This window comes from Macaca fascicularis, chromosome 10 (assembly GCF_037993035.2).
Source record: "Macaca fascicularis isolate 582-1 chromosome 10, T2T-MFA8v1.1".
Lineage (NCBI taxonomy): Eukaryota > Metazoa > Chordata > Mammalia > Primates > Cercopithecidae > Macaca > Macaca fascicularis.
This window is the reverse complement of record NC_088384.1, coordinates 114,996,735-115,007,679: the sequence shown is the minus strand read 5'-3', so window position 1 is coordinate 115,007,679 and position 10,945 is coordinate 114,996,735. Positions and strand designations below refer to the sequence as shown.

Genomic DNA, 10,945 nt, shown 5'->3' with positions numbered 1-10,945 from the left:
CAGTGCTTATGGGAGGCTGAGGCAGGTGGATCACTTGAGGTCAGGAGTTCTAGACCAACCAGGCCAACATGGTGAAACCCCATTTCTACTGAAAATACAAAAATTAGCTGGGCATAGTGGCACATGCCTGTAATCCCAGCTACCTGAGAGGCTGAGGCAGGAGAATCGCTTAAACCCAGGAGGCAGAGGAGGCAGAGGGTGCAGTGAGCCGAGATTGCGCCACTGCACTCCAGCCTGGGTGACAGAGCGAGACTATGTCTCAAAAACGAACAAAACAAACAACAACAGCAAAAAAAAAACAAACAAACAAAAACCTGTTATCAGCCTGGATTGTTTGCCCAGTCCTGTGGCCACACGTGCAAGGTGATCTGATTGGTGCCTTCTTTGGTATTGCACGACTAAAGTTGCGGGTAACTTTTCTCCAAAGGCATTTATTTGGGCTGCTGGCCAGACAAAAACAATAAATGCTCACTGCAGTCCACCCTTTGACTTTCTTTTTTTCTAATTTTTAATTTTAACTTTAAAAAATTATTTATTTATTTTATGGAGACGGAGTTTCCCCATGTCGCCCAGGCTGGTCTCAAACTCCCTGACTTAGGCAAACTCCTGGACTCAAGCTATCCACCAGGCTTGGCCTTCCAAAGTGCTGGGATTGCAGGTGTGAGCCACTGTTCCTGGCCTATGCTTTGACTTTCAAGGGCTCATGCACACCTATACCTGTGCACAGACACATGTTCATAATCCCAACGTGCACAAAGTTGAAAATTTTTCCCATATGCATCTTTTAAATAACTCAAAACCTGCCTTCTTTTACAAATTAAGACCATGTTCAGTCACATTCAGTTAAAACAGCTCCAAGCCCAGCTTCTCTGTGTGAGATGTATACTCCTTTTGATCATGTTTGAACATTATTCCTCCTGTTTCAGGAGCCTATGTGCTAGATAATAAATGAACACACTTCTACCCATCCAAGGAGGCTGTGGTGCAGAACAGCCAGAAAAAGTATCCTCTGTTGGGTGTGATGGCTCAAGCCTATAATCTCAGCACTTTGGGAGGCTGGGACAAGAGGACTACTTAAGTCCAGCAGTTTGACTCCTGGGCAACATAGTGAGATCCTGTCTGTACAAAAAATTTTTTAATTAGTCAAGTGTGATGGTGTGTACCTGTAGTCCCAGCTACTCAGGAGGCTGAGGTGAGAGGATTGCTTGTGCCTGGGAGGTAGAGGCTGCAGTGACTGTGCCACTGCATTCCACCCTGGGCAACAGAGCGAGACCCTGCCTAAATATACTATATATGAAATATACATGATGAATGAAATATATATATGGAGTATTATATATAATATGTGGAATATATATGATCTATATTATATATGGAGTATAATATATTATATTTGAAATATATAGCTAATATATATAAATAAATATATACAATATTTTTATATAGTATATTTGGAATATATTATATATTATGTTATATATTCTATATATTCTGGTTGGTGCAATAGTAATTACCGTTTTGGACTGTGATTTTAAAATTCTAACTAGACTCAAGCACATCTTTATTAATCAAAATAGGAACCATTACAATCAACACATTTTTGCCAATGAGAAATAAGTTTGTTTATTCCTGTAATGTAAAAATCTGTGCTTCGGGATTTGACGAACTCTTGGAAAGCATTTTCTGCATCCTGCTGGTTGTGGACGCATTTTCTCTGGAAAAAGTTGTCAAGATGGTTGAAGAAGCAGTAGTTGATTGGCGAGAGGTCAGGTGAATATGGCAGATGAGACAAAACTTTGTAGCCCAATTTGTTCAACTTTTGAAGCGTTGGTTGAGGGACCTACGGTCGGAGTTGTCCTGGAGAAGAATTGGGTCCTTTCTGTTGACCAGTGCTAGCTGCAGGCATTGCAGTTTTTGGTGCATCTCATCGATTTGCTTACCATAATTCTCAGATGTGATAGTTTTGCCGGGATTCAGAAAGCTGTAGTGGATCAGACCGTCAGCAGGCCACCAAACAGTGACCATAACCTTTTTTTGGTGCAAGTTTGGCTTTGGGAAGCACTTTGGAACTTCTTCTCAGTCCAGCCACCAAGCTGGTCATCACTGGTTGTATAAAATCCACTTTTTGTGGCACATCACAATCCAATGGAGAAATGGTTCATTGTTGTTGTGTAGAATAAGAGAAGACGACACTTCAAAATGACAACGTTTGTGATTTTTGCTCAGCTCATGAGGCACCCACTTATCAAGCTTTTTCACCTTTCCAGTTTGCATCAAATGCCGAACGACCGTAGAATGGTGGACGTTGAGTTCTTCAGCAGCTTCTGGTATAGTTGTAAGAGGACCAGCTTCCATGATTGCTCTCAGTTGGTCGTTGTCAACTTCCGACGACTGGCCACTACGCTCCTCATCTTCAAGGCTCTCCTCTCTTTTGCAAAACTTCTTGAACTCCCACTGCACAGTATGTTCATTAGCAGTTCCTGGGCCAACTGCATTATTGATGTTGTGAGTTGTCTCCACTGCTTTACAATCCATTTTGAACTCGAATAAGAATATTGCTTGAATTTGCTTTTTGTCTAACATCATTTCCATAGTCTAAAATAAATAAAAAATAAACAGCAAGTAATAAGTCATTAGCAAAAATAAATAAAGAGAGAAATGCTTATTAAGATGATGTATGACATAATCAAATTTAAGAATGTATTCCTGTCCTGTAATGGCTGCTTCCTGGAAGGTAGTGTCACGTGGAACTTCTTCATGTCAGCATCCGGAGCTCCAGGAGGGGAAAATTTCAAGTCAGATAGAATTCTGTATATACCATTTCTTTAGAAGCTTCAGCCCTCAAGATTCCAACATCATGACCTCAGTTTCAACACAGTTGTCCTTAGTCCTCATGTCACTGCTTTTGGTGCTGCCTGTTGTCGAAGCAGTAGAAGCCGATGATGCAATCGCCCTCTTGTTAGGTGTGGTTCTCAGCATTACAGGCATTTGTGCTGCTTGGGGGTATATGCACGAAAAAGAAATGGACAGATGTGACTTTGAAAGGCCTACTGAATCAAACCTCACCCTGAAAACCTTTGTGCTATAGAGGCTAAACCTTAGCTTTGGTGTCTGAAAGTTTCCAAGAATCAGTAAATAAGGGAGTTTTACATTTTTCATTGTTTCCATGAAATGGGAACAGACACACATATATAAATTGGGAAAAAAAAGTTTTCTTTACAACAAATAATACACAGAAAAATGGAGCCTATAATTTGTATTTGCTAGTTAGAAAGGAGGTCAAAGAAGTAGGATGGCTGAAATGTACGTAAGTAATATTTCATAGTTTTAGAATTCTCAAAGAACGTGAAATAGCAAGAAGGAAGTTCTTGCTCAGAATCTTAGGAAGTCACCACTGTTTAGTTATAATCACTGCCTCCTGAATCGCTGGGGAGTTTTCTCCGTCTTTTTATTAGATTTTTGTTTTGTTGTCTCCCAAGTTAATATTGTATTTGGATATCAGAGGGTCAGTCAAAAAGGGAAACTTTTTTCTCTGGAGAAAAAACATTTAGAAAAATGTATTCAGTGTATCCAACACTGAAATGCAGAAAAAAATTAATGTTAAAAAAACTATAGACATTGACATGGAAAAGAGATTTAACATTAAGAAAAAACTTTACATTAACTAAGTAACATCCTCCTGATAAGTACTATATTAAGTATAAATCCATTATGTTGTTTAAAAAAAAGAATGTATTCCAATATCAAACAACAAATTTCAACAATGCAAAAACTACAATTACTTTTGCACCAACCATATATTATCTATCCATATAATATATATCCATATACATGAGATTATGATTATATATTCCATATACATAATTTAAAATATATATATATGTATCTTCAAGGTAGCTGTTCCTCTATTTTTCCTGTTCTATCAACATGTTGCTTTCAATGTAATAGACCAGTTAGCTGTTATGTGCAATGTTCTATTTCACTGGGAACAACTTACATTCCAAAAGGAGAGAGGACTCTGAGGAAGACCTGTAAAGGAGTAAAAGGAAACATCGTCTGGTATTTTCTCTTTCATGATGGAGAAAAATGCGTTTGCTCAATCAAAAATGCATACCAGGTTCAGGCACAGTGGCTTATGCCTGTAATCCCAGCATTTTGGGAGGCCGAGGTGGAAGGGTCACTTGAGTCCAGGAGTTCAAGACCAGACTGGCCAACATGGCAAAACCCCATCTTTACTAAAAATACAAAAATTAGCTGGGTGTGGCGGCACATGCCTGTAGTCCCAGCTACTCAGGAGGCTGAGAATCACTTGAACTCGGGAGACAGAGGTTGCAGTGAGCCAGGATCGCACAACTGCATTCCAGGCAGGGCAACAGGCTGAGACTCTTGTCTCAAAAAAAAAAAGAAGTGCATACCAGGCTAAGCGCGATGGTTCTTGCTTGTAATCCCAGCACTTTGGGAGGCCAACGCGGGCAGATCACTTGAGGTCGGGAGTTCGAGACCAGCCCGGCCAACATGGTGAAACCCTGTCTGTACTAAAAACACAAAAATTAGCCAGGCGTGGTGGTGCATGCCTGTAATTCCAGCTACTCGTGAGGCTGGGGCAGGAGAATCACTTGAACCTAGAAGGCGGAGGTTGCAGTGAGCTGGGGTCACGCAATATTACACCAGCCTGGGTGACAGAGAGAGACTCCGCCTCAAAAAAAAAAAATATATTGCACACCAGTTTCCAGGCACTGTATTGATTTTGCCCAGTGAGAAGAAAATGGGAGTTGGGTTGGGATGGACAGTTGGAGAACCACCTGATTAAGCTAAGGCTAATTCAACTGACACCCTGTGCAGCGGCTGAATTGCAGATTCAGTGGGGATGCCACGGGGGTCACCAAGCACACCCTTTCCAACTTTCCAAGTGTTTGATGTTTGGGACTATCTACAATATACTACAACCCCTGAAATGTGTACTTGAAACATTTTTTAGAGATAACAATGCTTTTGATTGCTATTTTGGAGGAAAGAGGAAGTTCCAGCGTCTCGTTTTTGGCCCTGCCCACCATGGTGGCATTTACTTCAGGGCTTAACAAGCCAGTGGAGGATGATGCCTGATTCTGAGGAGATCCATCAACGATCTACCTCTGGACAGAAAAGATCCTTGGGATGGGCTTGCTGTTGGTGGACTCGATCCCAACTCCATCTCTGGATCCACATAGACCTCACTCCAAAGGGCAGACCACGGTGATGTTGAGGCTCCTAGGATCCCAATAATTAGCATTAATTAGACTGGATCCAGTATCTAGTAGACCAAAGGTTTTGGTATGTTCTTTCTCCCAGGGCACATTCCTCTTTGGGGAAATGTGAGGAAGAAGCCCTTCAGGTTGCCTTGGTAATCATGTGGGTCTCAAGGCTACCTAGACCATATTACTTAACGGTCTCCAGTCTCTAGACGAGAGACTCTGGATCGATGAAGTGACCCAGTGTACAGAATTAGACACCAGTTCATACCAGTTCTTGACTTCCTTGTGTCTTGATTTTCATTAGACCTGGACTTATTTTATTTTATTTTTTGAGACGGAGTCTCATTCTGTTACCCAAGCTGGAGTGCAGTGTCATGATCTCAGCTCACTGCAACCTCTGCCTCCCAAGTTCAAGCAATTCTTCTGCCTCGGCCTCCTGAGTAACTGGGACTACAGGCGCCCACCACCATGCCCGGCTAATTTTTGTATTTTTAGTAAAGTTGGGGGTTTCACCATGTTGATCAGGTTGGTCTCGAACTCCTGACCTCAGGTGATCCGCCCGCCTCGGCCTCCCAAAGTGTTGGGATTACAGGCGTGAGCCACCTAGCCTGGTCTATGTTATTCTGTTTTTATTTTATGGTTTCGTACAAAAGGATGGAGCACCTGTCACTTTAATTCCTGGGAACCCACTAATTAACCATAACTAAAGATCTCTGGGCCTTACACCAACCATGTTGTGAAACTTAATAAGCACGCTTGCCTTATTGCCTATTATGATCACCCGGTCTACTTGGCTTCTGGCAGGTAACTGCGGCCACGTGGACCAAGCCAACGCCTGCTCCTCTCATCCCCGCTGAGATCAGCAAGGCAATTCCAGCCCGTACCACCAACATCCCCAGGCCAGGAGAACAGCTAGTGAAAGCCCATTTGAAAGACTGCCATCTTCCTCGCCAATCCGTTTCTCAAGACCTCGGTGAGTGGAGAGCCTTCCAGCCCTGATGGAAGCCACATGGATGCGGGAGGAGCCGGTAAGGGGGCAACCCACTGCAGTTCCAGGGCAGCATTCCTATCTCCTGAAGTCTTTGAATTCTTTCTCTGTCTTATGCCAAAGTGTCTCTGGCTTTGCCATGTCATTTTGCACAGAGCAGCATTCAGAACATTAGCCAAAGCTGCAAACTGCTAAAGCAGCTGCCCACACCCCCTGAAAGAATGCACCTAAATCAATAACTTCATTCCAGCTGAGAAACAAACTCCGCCCTCTGTGCCCAGGGACCCTAAGTCCCTTCTCATGATGACTATACGTATCTTTGTTTTTGTTTTTATTTACAGTATGACTGTACACGCTGGTGCAGCCATGCTCTGCCTTCAAGAAGTCATTCTTCATTCTCCTTCCATAATAATGCATTTCACTCCCAGGCCTTGTTGAATTTCAATTCTGGTTACCAGCCACGTAAAAACGTGTAGTAGCAGGGCATGAGAGTGTGGTTATTTTCCCTCAAAGGGCGAGGACTCTTCCTAAGGCAGGAGAGGCACAGTGGGAGTATTGCACAGTGGTAGGGCCGGGGGAGTCTCAGAATATTTCTGGATATTTTTATTCCAGTTCCATCTTGTCAGGCTTGCTTTCTTTCTCAACCATTGCCCTCACTTTTCATTAAAAGTACTATAGGCCGGGTGTGGTGGCCTATGCCTGCCTGTAATCCCAGCACTTTGGGAGGCTGAGGCGGTTGGATCATGAGGCCAGGAGTTCAAGACCAGCCTGAACAAAACGGTGAAACCCCATCTCTACTAAAAATACAAAAATTAGCTGGGCGTGGTGGCAGACGCCTGTAATCCCAACTACTCAGGAGGCTGAGACAGGAGAATCACGTGAACCCAGGCAGCAGAGGTTGCAGTGAGCCAAGATTGCGCCACTGCACTCCAGCCTGGGTGACAGAGCGAGATTCCGTCTCAAAAAAAAAAAAAACAAAAAAGTACTGTAGGCTGTGAATTCAACTGTGTTAATACACAAGCTGCAGGTTCAGCCTCGGATGGGTTCGGTTTTCAGCCTACTGGTAACCAGTTACAGAGTTTTTAAAAACTTAGTTGTAGAAATACTTGAATATTCTCTTTTTTTTTTCTTTTTCTTTTCTTTTCTTTTTTTTTTTTCTTTCTTTTTTTTTTTCTTTTTGGCTACACAGTTGCACTCTGTTGCCCAGGCTGAAGTGCAGTGCCGCAATCTCGGGCAACCTCTGCCTCCCAGGTTCAAGTGATTCTGCAGCCTCAGCCTCCCAAGTAGCTGGGATTACAGGCACCTGCCACCACACCTGGCTAAATTTTGTATTTTTAGTAGAGATGGGGTTTCACCATGTTGGCCAGGCTGGTCTCAAAGTCCTGACCTCAAGTGATCCGCCCGCATTGGCCTCCCAAAGTGCTGGGATTACAGGGATGAGCCACCTTGCCCAGCCAATATTCTCTTTTTTGAGGCAAGTATTTTTAGATTTGGGTTACTATCATTTTTAATTTGGCCAGTGCTCACAGAAACCACCACTGTATTTCATATTGCTTTTGCATGTCTCATCCCCTTTTAATTGGTCTCTAGATGATGACAAGGGAAAAAGGCAAGGCATATGTATAATATACTACTAATTTTATCGAGAAGTAATTCCCATATTATAGAATACATTTTTTAAGTACACAATTCAGTGGTTGTAGTATATTCACAAGGTTGTACAACCATCACCATTATCCAGTTCCAGAACATTCTTATCACTCCAAAAAAAAAAAAAAAAAATCCTGTTCTCGTTAGCTGTCACTTCCCATTCTTTCCTCCTCCAGCAATCTGTTTTCTGTCTCTATGAATTTGCCTCTTCTAGGCATTTCATATACATGAAATGATACAATGCATTGACTTTGGTGTCCAGCTTCTTTCGTTTAGCATGGTGCTTTCAAGGCTTAGTGTGTTGTGGCATTTATCAGTATTTCATCTTTATGGCTGAATAGTATTCTATTGTATATATTTTTAACAGAGTTTATCTGTTAACCAGTGGATAGACATTTGAATTGTTTCCATTTTGGGCTATTATGAATAACATGAACACTGGAGTACAAGTTTTTGTGTGAATTTGTGTTTTCCTTTCTCCTGGGTATACGCCTGGGGGAGAAGTGCTGGCTGATATGGTAAGTGGCTGCAGTATTTTACATTCCTTCCAGCAATCTGCAGAGGTTTCAATTTCTCCATATCCTTGCCAATATTGCTATCTTCGATTATAGCCATGTGAGTGAGTCTGAAGTAGAGTATGTTGCCTTTTATGTAAACACAAAGAGGAAAAAAATATATATCCGTGCGTAATTGCTTAGATGTTCACAGAGTGTCTCTGGAAGATTACGTGAGAAACTGGCAACACTGGATGCCTCCAGGGAGAGGAACTGGGTAGCTGGTGGCTGATGCAGAAGGGAAATTTTATGCCAACCACCCTTCTCTAAGAAATCAAGTTTAGAGCATGTGCAAGTATTACCTATACAAATAATTAAATTAATATGAACTTAAAATTAAGTTAAATTTGGCTGGGCACGGCAGTTCACACCTGTAATCCCAGCATTTTGGGAGGCTGAGGTAGGCGGATCACCTGGGGTCAGGAGTTCAAGACCAGCCTGGTCAACACGGCAAAACCCTGTCTCTACTGAAAATACAAAAACTAACTGGGCGTGGTGGCATGCACCTGTAATCCCAGCTACTCGGGAGGCTGAGGCAAGAGAATTGCTTGAACCTAGGAGGTGGAGGTTGCAGTGAGCGGAGATCGTACCACTGCACTCTGGCCTGGGCAACAGAATGAGACTCTGTCTCAAAAAAAAAAAAAAAAAAAATTAAGTTAAAGGTATTATAGCAGGGATTGGCTAACTATAGCCTGTGTACCAAATCTGGCCTGCCACCTGTTTCTGTATGGCCCATGAGTTAAGAATGGTTTTTACATTTTTAAATAGTTGAACAATCAAAAGAAGAATATTTTGTAGCACATGAAGTGATATGAAAGTCAAATTGTATTATCCATAAATAAGCTTTTATGGGGACACAGCCATGCTAATTTGTTTACTTTTTTCCATGGGTGATTTTGTGCTGCACTGGCAAAAGTGAGGAATTGTGCCAGGGGCTGGATGTAGCATTCTCATTGCCTTAAACTGCTACTTGGCACAATGAGAATTGCAGTTACACAGTTAAAAAACAACAGGATTTTGAGTGCTACATATATTGCCACACTCTAACTTTAAAAAATTATGAGTACATCTCTTTCATGTTAAAAAAACAAGGTAGAATTAGACTTTGAATGTCTGTTTTGAAGGCATAATGGGGTGAGAATTATTTTGCTATCACATCACATGACGAAACGTGTTTATTGTGCAATGACATTATAGCTCTTCTAAAAGAGGATGATATGCATCAATATTGCAGGGATCATGGCAGAATTTCTTCACAAAAATTAAAAATGACAAAGAATCCATAACTAAATTATCAAGTAGTTCATTTGTTAACCAAGAAAGAAATCTGTTTATAAACGGTAAGTTAATTACATGATGTTTGATTACAGCGGCTGAATAAATGTACCCAGAAAAAATTAACTTGTTTAAGAATATTAGCCTTGCATTGAGGATAGCTGGTTGAAGAGTTTGGGACAAATCCTTGCCTCCTAGGTTCAAGTGATTCTCCTGTCTTAGCCTCCTGAGTAGCTGCGACTACAGGTGCACACTACCACACCTGGCTAATTTTCTTGAGGTTTTTTGTTTTTTGTTTTTGAGACGGAATCTTTCTCTGTTGTCCAGGCTGGAGTGCAGTGGCACAATCTCTGCTCACTGCAACCTCCACCTCCTGGCTTCAAGCGATTCTTCTGCCTCAGCCTCTGAGTATCTGGGACTACAGGCAAGCACCACCACACCCAGCTAATTTTTGAATTTTTAGTAGAGATGGGGTTTCACTATATTGGTCAGGCTGGTCTCAAACTCCTGACCTCAGATGATCCACCCGCCTCAGCCTCCCAAAGTGCTGGGATTACAGGTGCGAGCCACCGTGCCTGGCCAACAGGCAGTTTTTTAAAAACTTGAGAAGTCAATGCCAAATTTGAAGTGGCTGCAGGAGTAGCTTTTATGCATGTAATAACTGTAGGGGAGAATATTTTTAAAGAAGTTGAAAAAACATTAATTCATTACAATCAGAAATGGAATCTATTAAGATGTGTTACAACTGATGACAGTAAAAATATGTGTGGAGCAGCAAGAGGCTTAGCTGGACAACTCTATAAAGCGTGCAGAAATGTAAGAGGTTTAAAGCCTGTGAAATTCGTTGTATTATATATCGATATTTTCAGGAAAATATTTGAATTATGTGTTATTGAATGAGTACTGTTAACACTGAACTTGACTCTTGTGGACTTAATCATCAGTTCCATGAATTTTTATCAGAAATAGATGATAAATACCTTGACTTGTTCTACCACACAGAAATTTGAAGGCTCATTGGTAGTGAAGTTTAATTGAGGTATTTTGAGCTCAGGGCCAAGATTTAAGTTTTTCTGAATAAGAATAGCCTCTGTCAACCACTATTATACTATAGTATAATAGTGCTTAGAATTTGCTGTGAATTTGAAAGTATTTCTTAATAAATTCAAGCTAATATTAAAAGGCAAAACAGTGCTTATATGCAAAACTTATATTGTGGTAAAGTCATTTTGCCTTTCTAATATTGT

At 41.4% G+C, this 10,945-nt stretch overlaps 1 pseudogene; it reads left to right on the top strand.

Annotated features, from left to right (window-relative positions):
* Positions 1-2,709: 2,709 nt before the first annotated feature.
* LOC135965379 (small integral membrane protein 30-like) lies at positions 2,710-3,036 on the top strand (annotated as a pseudogene).
* The last annotated feature ends 7,909 nt before the right edge of the window (positions 3,037-10,945 follow it).